Source organism: Astatotilapia calliptera, chromosome 17 (genome assembly GCF_900246225.1).
Source record: "Astatotilapia calliptera chromosome 17, fAstCal1.2, whole genome shotgun sequence".
Taxonomy (NCBI): domain Eukaryota; kingdom Metazoa; phylum Chordata; class Actinopteri; order Cichliformes; family Cichlidae; genus Astatotilapia; species Astatotilapia calliptera.
The window spans coordinates 31,530,065-31,540,970 of record NC_039318.1 but is presented as its reverse complement, the minus strand read 5'-3'; the positions used below and the strand labels follow the sequence as shown (position 1 = coordinate 31,540,970).

General features: G+C 40.4%; 1 protein-coding gene across 14 annotated transcripts in view; it reads left to right on the top strand.

Annotated features, from left to right (window-relative positions):
• Nucleotides 1-3,704: 3,704 nt before the first annotated feature.
• nrcama (neuronal cell adhesion molecule a) overlaps nt 3,705-10,906 on the top strand; it is a 64,410-nt gene continuing 57,208 nt past the window's right edge. For all 14 annotated transcript variants that reach the window (XM_026146400.1, XM_026146408.1, XM_026146411.1 and 11 more), the window contains exon 1: nt 3,705-3,957. The gene's annotated coding sequence lies outside the window, so the exon portion shown is untranslated. The remainder of the gene's footprint in view (nt 3,958-10,906) is intronic.

Here is a 10,906-nt window from a genome sequence, read left to right as displayed (position 1 = left end):
GGTTTGGGGCTGCATTTCAGCCAGTAGTGCTTGGGATCTTGCTAATACAGGCCCAGTATTGCAGATACCAATACCAGCACTGATATGTTTAACTTATGCAGGGCTGAGCAGTCTGAAAAATACTTATGAGATGAATAATCACCAATTTTCACATTCTGAACACATTTTAATGGCCACTATATCACTGTGATATTTTTTTTACTTTCCACTATAATGAGTTAACACAACAAAACAAACAAACATGTATTTCAAAACTGGGTTTTTCAGAGTATCATATAAATGTGCCTGGAATGTAAAGAAGCCTGTCTCCAAACCACTTTAGATCAATTTCTGTTACTAAAGGTATATTTTTTCATTTCCAAAGAAATAATTTATGCAACACAATTCAGTGGGCTACATACTGAACCTAAAGGAAAGAAACAAAGTATCGATCCAATACCAATACCAGCATTAGTATCGATACTATCAATATTTGCCCACCTCTAGCTCATACTGATGAGTGAGAAGAAGACTCTAGCTGCTTCTCTTCAGTGTAAACATTAACAGTGTGGAAATATATATCTGGTGAATGTTAAACATACACTGTCTTGCCATAATATATCCTGTCCTGTATAAACTGTTTTTAAATCATACAGTGGCACAGAGAAGCTCTGGTGTAGACCCCACTCCAAGTCCGACATATTTTGGCCTTAAAAGATGCTTGGTGATAGGAATACGATGGCTTTCCAGGACACAGAGAAAGCCTCTGATGCATGAAAATATGTTAAAGTACTGCTGCAGGAGTGTTTTTCCACTTAGTGGTGTGTCTGCCAGTAATGTCGCACTCTTAAAAAAATTAAATAAATAAATAATCTTGTCTCGCCATGTCTTTCACTGAGCGAAAACTGAGTTTGCACAGTGCCATTGCTCTCTGCAGGTCTCTGTCAGCCAGTTAATATGGAGACACACCTGCGCACACACACACACACACAAACATCCTACTTGCCCTGTGGAAATGTCAGACATCAGTGCCTGTGCCCACCGTTTCAACGTCTGCACGTCTTTAAAAGGATAATATCAGTCACACCCATGAGCTGGTGCACAACATTCTCTCTGAGGTTTGAACGTACATGTACAGACACAGCAGCATATTTTTCATCTCACATTAAGTTGTGTTTGTTTTGGTGGTGGCCTTCCCTCAGGCCTTGTCACCATTACTGCACGTTACAGCACTCTGCACAGTGGTGAAGGCTAATGTCCCTCGGCCCAGATGAGTGTTACTTCATGCACATATCGTGGACAAACTGTACGTATATCCTTTTTCCCCCTAAACAGTGTTGATGATCTGAGCCTGCCCTGTGGGAAGCTACATATGATTAAGCCACAGCTGCAAACTCCAAGCTCACTGTTTTTCTTTTTGCTGACATATAATGGTGAAAATACACTTCTCAGAATAATTAAAGGAACACTCTAAAAACATCAGATCTTTATGGGAGAAAAACCTCATGCTGGATATTATACTGATATGGACTGGATAATGTGTTGGGAACAAAAAGGATGCTACAACATTTGATAGAAATTAAAATGATCAACGTATAGAGGGCTTAATTAAAAGAGACTCCAACCATCAAATTGCAAAGTTGCATTGCAGCAACTCAAAATGGTATTCAGTAGTTTGTTTGGCAATAGATGGTGTCCCAAGGAATCCCCGATCCCAGATATGAACCAGGGCATCACTGAGTTTCTGGTCAGATTGAGGTGCATACTATTGCCACGGCTTCTCCAGACTCTTTCATGTCTGGACATGCTAATTCTGGTATTCTATGGCAAAACACACGGTGCTGGGTAGTGAGCACAGCGTCCTAGAGTAGCGGTCCCCGAGTTGAGGCTCAGGTGTGAAATGTATAGTTTTCAGGGTTTTTATCTTTTTTTTTAAAAAATAGTTTTTATTGTTAAATGGGTTTCCCTGGGTCTTTTCCCATTTGTTATGAATAAATCTTCTTTTTTGGTACTGGTACAGCTTTTATTTTGTTGTATTTATCCGCGACACCTTAAAGGCCTTGAAAATATCGTTGGACATAAACCGGTCTGTGGCGCAAAAAGGTTGGGGGCTGCTGTCCTAGAGGACGTCGGGCCCCCAAGCCACCCTCAGGAAGTCTGTTTTTGATTCTGACACTGACTCTAGACCAGGGGTGGACAACTCCAGGCCTCAAGGGCCGGTGTCCTGCAGGTTTTAGATCTCACCCTGGGTCAACCCACCTGAATCAAATGATTAGTTCATTACCAGGCCTCTGGAGAACTTCAAGATATGCTGAGGAGGTAATTTAGCCATTTAAATCAGCTGTGTTTGATCAAGGATATATCTAAAACCTGCAGGACACCGGGCCTTGAGGCCTGGAGTTGCCCACCCCTACTCTAGACAAATGCAAAGCTGGTGAAAAAAATAAAAGTGGCATCCACCTGTAGCCTAAAGCTATTTCTGTTATAGGAGTTGTGTCATTGTTGCTCCTTTTTCAGTAACAGCAAAGCAACTGAAACTGATTAGCACCCCCCTGCTACTTAACTGTTCACTTCATTATACCATAAGTTTAACTGCTTACTCTGATTGAAAAGTGTTCCTTTTTTTTAGTAGTGTATGTAGTGATGGTGAGTGAGAGAGAGATAGTGAGTCTGTAGATTACTGGTGTTGATGGCTGCAGTCTATAGAAGACATACTTCCTGTGTCCCTGACATGACACGACCTGAGTTATGTGGGATAGGTGAGGAGTGTTCACGCATACAGCTGTCATGTGAGAAGAAGGATCTGCAGTTTAAAATATGTAGTGGGATGGCGGGCCAGTAATGAAAATGTAATGTGCAGTGGAGTGTTTGACACCAGCAAGGCCTTGTTCATATCTGTATAGGCCATCTGTCCAGTCCAGGCACGTGACATTGGGAAACATCTATTAGCAGCACACTGTGTTAATTTTATACTGAATGGAGACTTTTGAAGGTGCCAGTGAAAAACACTGGCAGCAAAGCCAACGTAAGTGCCAATGACTAAACTGCTCAATGTCTCAACATCTAAATCTTGCAAATGTAAGGTCTTTAAAAACAAGAGCCAAAACTATAAAGCAAACAAAGCTTAATGATGATTTACTAAAGTAATGGTTTCAACGTTTTAGAAATAAAGCCTTTACATCCCGGCAGGACTGTTTGTTTCACGCACCTTCGCCCGCAGGCCCCTCTGCTGCGCTCATTAAAGAGGGGTCGCTGTAGTTGGGTGTTTTTTTTGTTGTTGTTGTTTTTGTTGTTGTTTTTGTTTTTTTTAATCTGCGTCACATTGGTAACGACTGAAAACATTAAAGCAAAGGAGTCTCACTCTGGTTTAAAAGAAAATAGTCTTCTTTTTGTGAGGTTTTAGATTACTACTAGTTTATATTAGACTAAAATCAATAGATTAATAATATTAATTAAGTACCTGACAGAGTATTTACCTGCCTTAGAAATATAATCATATAGGGAGTCTGTGTTACCTTATTTGACAGAAATCTTAGCTTTTACTGTTGTTTCTCCATTACGATGAAAACATGCTGATGAGCTTCTTTTCCTGCTGGGGTAAATGGCATAAAAGTTTTCATGGCATGTAGGCCTTGTTTATACAATGTTTAAAGCACAAAGTCAAATGTTGGGCTAAAGCTTGGTCCCTTTTTTGTGAGAGGAGTGCGTCATCCTCTCTGAGCGTAGACGATCTCTGTCGCTGCTGGTTTTGACAGCGGTAGGGGAGCTGCTGGGGAGAGCGGAGGACCCGTGTGGACCACAGCTTGCTGTAGCAGCGGCTGAGAGGGGGGGGGGCGGACACGCACCAGCCGGACACAGACTCTGAAACACACACACCTACCCACAGCACACACGCGCGCCTCTCTCAGCCTTTTCAGCAGCATCAACACACATTTCACTGACGGGGTGGAGGAAACAACAGTCGGGTTGTAGAAAACGGTGAGTGTTTCTCATCTCTTTTGGTTCTTTAAAGATGGAGTGGGGGTGTGTGAAGGAGGGGGGTGTCTTTATTCTTTCATCCCCCCCACGACATAAGGGTTAGGGTAATGGTGCAGCGAGTGTGTCAAGTCTTGTCATCTGCCGCGATGTCCCTGTGATGCTGGCTGGTCCAGGATGCCCAGGTTTGCGGTAACACAGCAATATGGACGCCCGGTATTATTTTGGATGCCGCCGAGTATGAGGCAGACGTTGCAGTGCGTGCACTAGCCGCACTGCATCTTGAGGAGCAGTAGCATCAAAGCCACAGGAGGGGAGGGAAAGCGGTTTGTCGGTGGGCCCTGGCGTTGAATGAAGCTGCTGGTGCAGCAGGGTCGGTGCTGCCGGCCGGTGCGGGCAGGCCCGTGAAAGCGCTGAGCGGATTACTTGATGTCTGCTGGTGATGCTGCCAGCTGTAGCTCAGCTCCCCCCTCCATCCTCCCGGTGTCATTTCAAGTGTTTTGACTTAAAGGGAAGCTTAAGCCGCCCTTGATTTCATATCAGAGATTTTGAGATGTAGGGTAAGAGCTCGACTGATTATAGTCGATAAAACGAAACCATTATACATGAGTTTGGAGGACAAAGGCACAGAGACGAGGACAGCCTTTAATATTTTTCAAGATTTGCTTGAAATATACATCAGCAGTCATATTAAACCCAATCTTATTATTATTACTACATCAGCTAAAAAAATGTTGTTCACCTTGCCATATAATTGTAATAGTAGCATTTAGCAGTCCTTTGTCATTAATGATTAGTGAATATTACTGAGCAAATGTTGGCCATGTTCTAATGAACTTGTGAGTTGGAAGTTTGTTAAAGTGTAGACAGTTTAAGACAAAATGCTGTAAAATGTAGAAATCTATGATTCTCAGTGAGTGCACCTGAATACTGCAAAATGTGCATTTAGAAATAAAGAATACTGCAGTCACCGAAGGATTAGACAGCACTCCAACATCAGTAGGAATGTGAGCGTTTCTGCCATTCATCTAGACGTATTACAATGGTTATGTGAGTGCTTTGTGTGTTTGCACTTTGTTAGAATGGTGTGATGCAGTGTTAAGGGTTAATTAGCGATGGGCCATGATGGTGTAGATGCTGTAGTGATCATCTGCATGGAAGGAAATGTGCAATACAGCAGGGAGTTGTGACAAAGCTGATGTCCTGCCGCAGTCCAAGAAAGACAAGAAACTGAGTTTAGGGCACACTGGGGACGACGTGTGATTTTACTGTGGGGATTATGGTGGGCATACTAAAAAAATAGTATAATGCATCCAAACAGCTGTCAGTATTATACATTAAAGCGTAGAATCAATACAGAACATTTCTTCTGTTATATAGATGTAGGCAGGATGAAAAGTAAATAATTGTTTAAATTCTACTAGTTCTGACTGTAATTTAACAGACAAGTTGCTTACAGTGTGGGATTGCAGATGTGAATGTGCTGGAAACTGTTCTGAAGCTACAGTGTGGTCTGTGTCTGTGGATGAGATGAAGGTGGAGCTGAATAAACAGAACGTATTTGCTATAACAGCACAAGTGTGGGAGAAAAGTTGATATAGCATAGTATCGCAGTATTTTGCATGACGGTGTATCGATACAGGAACACCAAATAGCAGTATTTTTTTAAATAAATTTGATTTCTCTGTGAATATTATGAACAAGAGGGCTCATCTCATGCACCGCTATCCTGGGATAATGTTAGTTGAGCAAATTTACTTTAAATCTGCTCAGCCGAAAAACCGTCCCACTGCTGCCTCCTAATTCAGAGCAAGCTAATAGTTCAGTCACAAGTACCAGTTTTGGTTGTAATTGCACAGGTTGCTTGATAGGAGGCAACATTTCTGCAAACAGATGCAGTTTGACATAATTGTAACAGTTAAATGTGAATATCTGTCTATGTAGATATGATAGACAGAAATGTAGATAAGAAATATATGTAGATAGAAAATATGGGATTTTTTGACAATTTATCACAGTTAATTGTTGTATTATCAGGAAGAAATTGCATGAAATTGCTAACGTGATCCCATTCGATTGCAGACTGATATCTGATTGATATCAGATATCACCAAATGTTGATATTTTATTAAATAAAATATCATATCATGAATGAACTATTGTGATAGTGTTCTGTTGTGGGATTTCCACCGCTACATAATATAGACTCAAATGTAAATGCAATGTAATGTAAATGACTGCAACCCTGATTTGCTTATTCATTGTGATTTCAAGGAACTGAGCCCAGTGTCCCTGTTATGCAGTGAAAAACAAACAAACAAGCACTGCTCTTTGCGTAGTGTTTAATTAAATGCATACATGCTTGTTCTATATGCTGCAGAAAGTCACCAGTGACTTCCACGCCTGGCTGCAAAACAGTCCATGAGTGGGTAGAATCTTTTTGGAGGCAATAAGAATGGCACTGTGTGTCACTGCAGAATTTAAAGTGTGAGTTTTGTGGGGGGTTTTCCTTGGGGTACTAACATTTACAGCGTGATTCAATATGACTTGATGCCGTGCGCCCACTCTGACCCAGGGGCACCACCAAGGGGGGGCCAAGGGGGGCACTGGCCACACCCAAAATTTGCTAGCGCCCCCTGGCATGACTATCCAAAGATGGTAATAATTTTAGTAAACATGAGCACAAGCGAGAGGAAGACAGCCTACAATGAGTTGAAACATTAACTTGTTATTTATTACTACATATGCAGTTTTTGTCATTCGTATTGTGTCACTTTGTACATCCCTCACGATCTTCTGTTTTTGGTGTGCCACCCCAATATTTTTGTAGCCTCCATATGGTCACCCCTATGAAAAAATTCTGAAAAAATTGACCCTGCATAGGAAAGTACTTTAGAGCACAGAAAATATTTGCAGGTTTAATAATTGTTGCAGTGAACAGGAAGCCTATAATTGTGCTGTGCGAGGCGGCACCAGAATGCTAATATCAACCTGCTAACCTACATTTCGAAAGCTCCAGTCAGCATTTAACTCTCTGTTCTTTTATAATCTCCAGGAAAACACAGCGAGAGCTAAGACTGCAAGAAAACATATCTAACGTTAACTGCCTTTAAGGTTTTAATTTCTTCTAAAACGTACGTGACGAAGCTCTCTGCAGTTATACGATCTCCTGCCAAAGCCAGCCCATGTTAGGCCACTGAAAAAAATACACAGGTGAGAATTAATAGAGAAAAAAAAAAAGATTGTACACAGTTGTAACTGACAGGTACTGAATTATATTAAAGCTTTTCACTGAAAACATTTTGACAAGTCACAGCAAGGAAAAGCACAGGTTTGAAAAATGAAATGAAAAGTCTGAACTACATCAAGACACTTGAATATAACAGTACCGCTATTACATATCACCTCAGCTTTTATATGACGAGTCAACAATTCCTTCAGGTCCTTTTCTCTTTATTTAAAAATGTTACCTAAAATAATCTTCTCTTTTAAAAGTAGCGAACACCGGGTTTGTTTAAATGTTCTTGCAGCTGTAAATAGTGTTATAATAGTACCGGTAGTACTATAATTGTTATCCCATGGCATGGCAGGTGTTGCATGTTGGCACTGTGGGCATGACTGCTGTTGGTGAGCTTTTCCCCCATGAGACATCAGACGACATACCTCCAGTCTCCTGTGAAAACTCCCCGGCCTGTCAGAGCAGTGCCAGCACTGAGCCATTACTCATGGCAGATGCACTGTCACCATCACTCTCCTGCTCTCCCATTTATCCACAGCCCATTAGACGAGAAGTCAGGCGATGGAGCTCGAAGTTTTGGTTTCGGTGTATTCTCATTCTAACCGCTGTCGACTTAAATGATCGAACGATCTATAAACCAGAGACAGGTATGATGTTGTTTTCAGACTGATTGGGGATCAGGGTTCAGGTCAGCTTCCTTATATAACACCAAGGATTTAAATTAGTTTCATTCTCTGAAAAGGTTTTCTTTTCCATAGTATAGCTGTGATTAGAGCTTGAGGTTATTACAGTGGAAAATAACCTCAAGGAAGAATTACAAGCATAATTAGGTCAACTTTTAAAACCAGAAAAATTAATGAAGAAAGAATATATGCGCATGAAGCGAATGGCCACTTTGTTAGATACACCTGTTCAACTGCTCATTAACTAAATTATCCAAACAGGAAATCACACAGCGGCAGCTTAGTATATTTAGGTATGTAGACATGATAAATGTGACCTGTTGAAGTTCAAATTGGGATTCAGAATGGGGAAGAAAGGTCACTTAATTTACTTTGACAGTAGCATAGGTGTTGGTGGCAGACTGGCTGTTCTGAGTATTGCAGAAACTGCTTATTTACTGCGATTTCCCCCACACAGTCAACTCTATGGTTTACAAAGAATGGTCAGAAAAAGAGAAAAAAATGCATGAATGCACCTCATGTTAAACCTTGAAGCAGGTGGGCTATAGCAGCAGAAGACCACAACTAGTACCACTCAAGTCAGCTAAGAAGCTGAATCTGAGGCCATGGTTTGCACAGCCTCACACACACAGCCTACCCGAGTGTTGTTGCTGACCATGTTCATTCTATCTGAAGCCTTCAACCATCTTCTGATGGCGACTTCCAGCAGGATAGCACACCATGTCACAAAGCTCAAATCATCGCAAAATGGTGCCCTGAAAACGAAATCAACTCACTGCACTCAAATGGCCTCAACACTCACCAGATATGAATCCAATAGAGCACCTTTGGAGAGATGGAGGAGATGCATACTGTGGATGTGCAGCCAACAAATCTGCTGCGCCTGTGGGATGTTGTCATGTCAGTATGGACCAAAATGTGTGAGGAATGTTTCCAGCACCTTGTTGAATTTGTGCAATTAAGAATTAATATTGAAGGCAAACGAGATCCAACCTGTAAAGCAAAGTGCAACTAATAGTAATGATGAATTAATATAGTACATTTAATTTAATTTTTTTTTACTTTGCCATTTTTTAGGTTAATGTGATTTAATTAGTGACAAAATAATATGTTAGCATTATTAATACATTTGCAATTTTTTTCATAAACTTAATAGAATCCCATTGAAAACAATTACATTTACCGTGTCCTAATTTCAAATGTCTTTGAATTCCTGTTCTTGTTCTAACAGATCAAATTATTCCATGTAAAAATAAAGAAACACATTGTAAAAATTACATTTTATAATCATAAACTTTGAAAAATAAACTTCTCTGTTGATTAGTTGTTAAATTCAACTGGAAAAACATACAAGTATCCTACTTTAACTATTATGAGGCTCCCATAGGAGAGCTTGTACATTATTACCTCCAGTATGTATTTGATATGTCATTTTTCTTTCAGAATTGGTGTTTAATATATTGAAATTGGAAACAACAAGGAAACATTGCTTCTTTTGTTAAATTCGTCTACAGAGATTGTTTTTTTTCTTGCCAGTACTATATAAGAACAATAAAGTATTCAGGTGCACATACTAATGAAGTCACAACAGGAGGATCTTGGGGTTTTGTCTTCATACCAGATTTACTCATTCGTGCTGTGGAAGCTGCAGCCGAATGAACACAATTAGCATCATAGTACATCATAGATCCTTCGGTACTCTGTGGGTTAATAGCACCCTGCGGCGATGGTGGGGTGGGGGAACATAAACATCACCCCTCATCTTTGCTGTACCGCTTGGCTCATGGCTGAATGTGTCTGGGTGGCTGTTTTCATTAACGAATTGGAACACATGAAAATTAGCATCAGTGGTTGAAGATTGATGAATTAGAGAATGGGGACAAGTTAAAGCCAGGGCGGGAGGGTGACACGTAGCTTCTGCTGGAAGGTCTCTGATAGAGCAGATGCTAGTGTTCTCCTCTCCTTTTTTTATACAAGACAGATGGTTTTGTAATTGAGTGTGTGTGTGTGTGTGTTTTCCATTTTTGGAATATGATGTTGTTTCGGGAAGATGGAAGAGACCCAGTTTTGCTCAGTGAGGGGCTTTGAGGACTACAGCAAATAAGCTGTATTGTGTCAAGCAGATCTGATTTTCTGCAAGACTAAATTCAAGTATTTGATGTCTTTGCTAACATAAACACCAAGCTAGAGCTTAAATTAAAAACTGAATCTCCAGCTAAGGCAGGGCGATATCTCGATTCGCCTTGATATCTTCGATTGTGTCTTGTTTTGTGATCAACTCAATAAGTTGCATCGTTCCAACTGTCGTAGGGTAGACAGTGAGCTAGAACCAGATTTTCATTTAAACAAGTCAGTCCTTCAAGCTAGACATATGAAAATGGTGTCTATTTGCAGCTACCAGTAGGCACCCCCCTCCTAAACCTACTTGACCCCTTTGAAAATGAAATGTTATATCTCAAGAGGCTTAATGCATTTTTAACTGCTCAGCAGACTGCATTCAGTGATAAACATTCAGGTTATGAAGGAGACATCTCATGGTTTTCTTAAAGAACTTCTAAATCTCCAGTGTTGAATGCCATGGATAAGCTGCTCATGCAGGTTTGAAGCATGTTCTTTATGTTGTACAAAAATTGTATTTTAAACCAAACTGTGATATTTTTCCAACTTTAATCAAGTGGTTTTAATTCAGAAAAAAACGACGATCTAACAGCGAGTTAGATCAAAATACAAAATACTAAAGTCCAAAAGACAAGTCTTGAACTTATGTACAGCTTTGAGAGTTGGTTAATTTACTCCTTTTCCACATATGCAGTCTAATTTTATGAACTTTGTTGCCATAGAAAAACAATGGCTAACTTTTGATTACCTGAGAGAATGAAACCAGGTCTTATTATGCAGAGACAGCCACCTACTGGCACTATGAGACTGATAATACTAGATAACGTCTATTCACTGGGCTGACAACATCCAAACCAAGTGGCAGGGACTGTGTACTGAGTTACACACAGAAAACAATATTGTCCTAACTGAT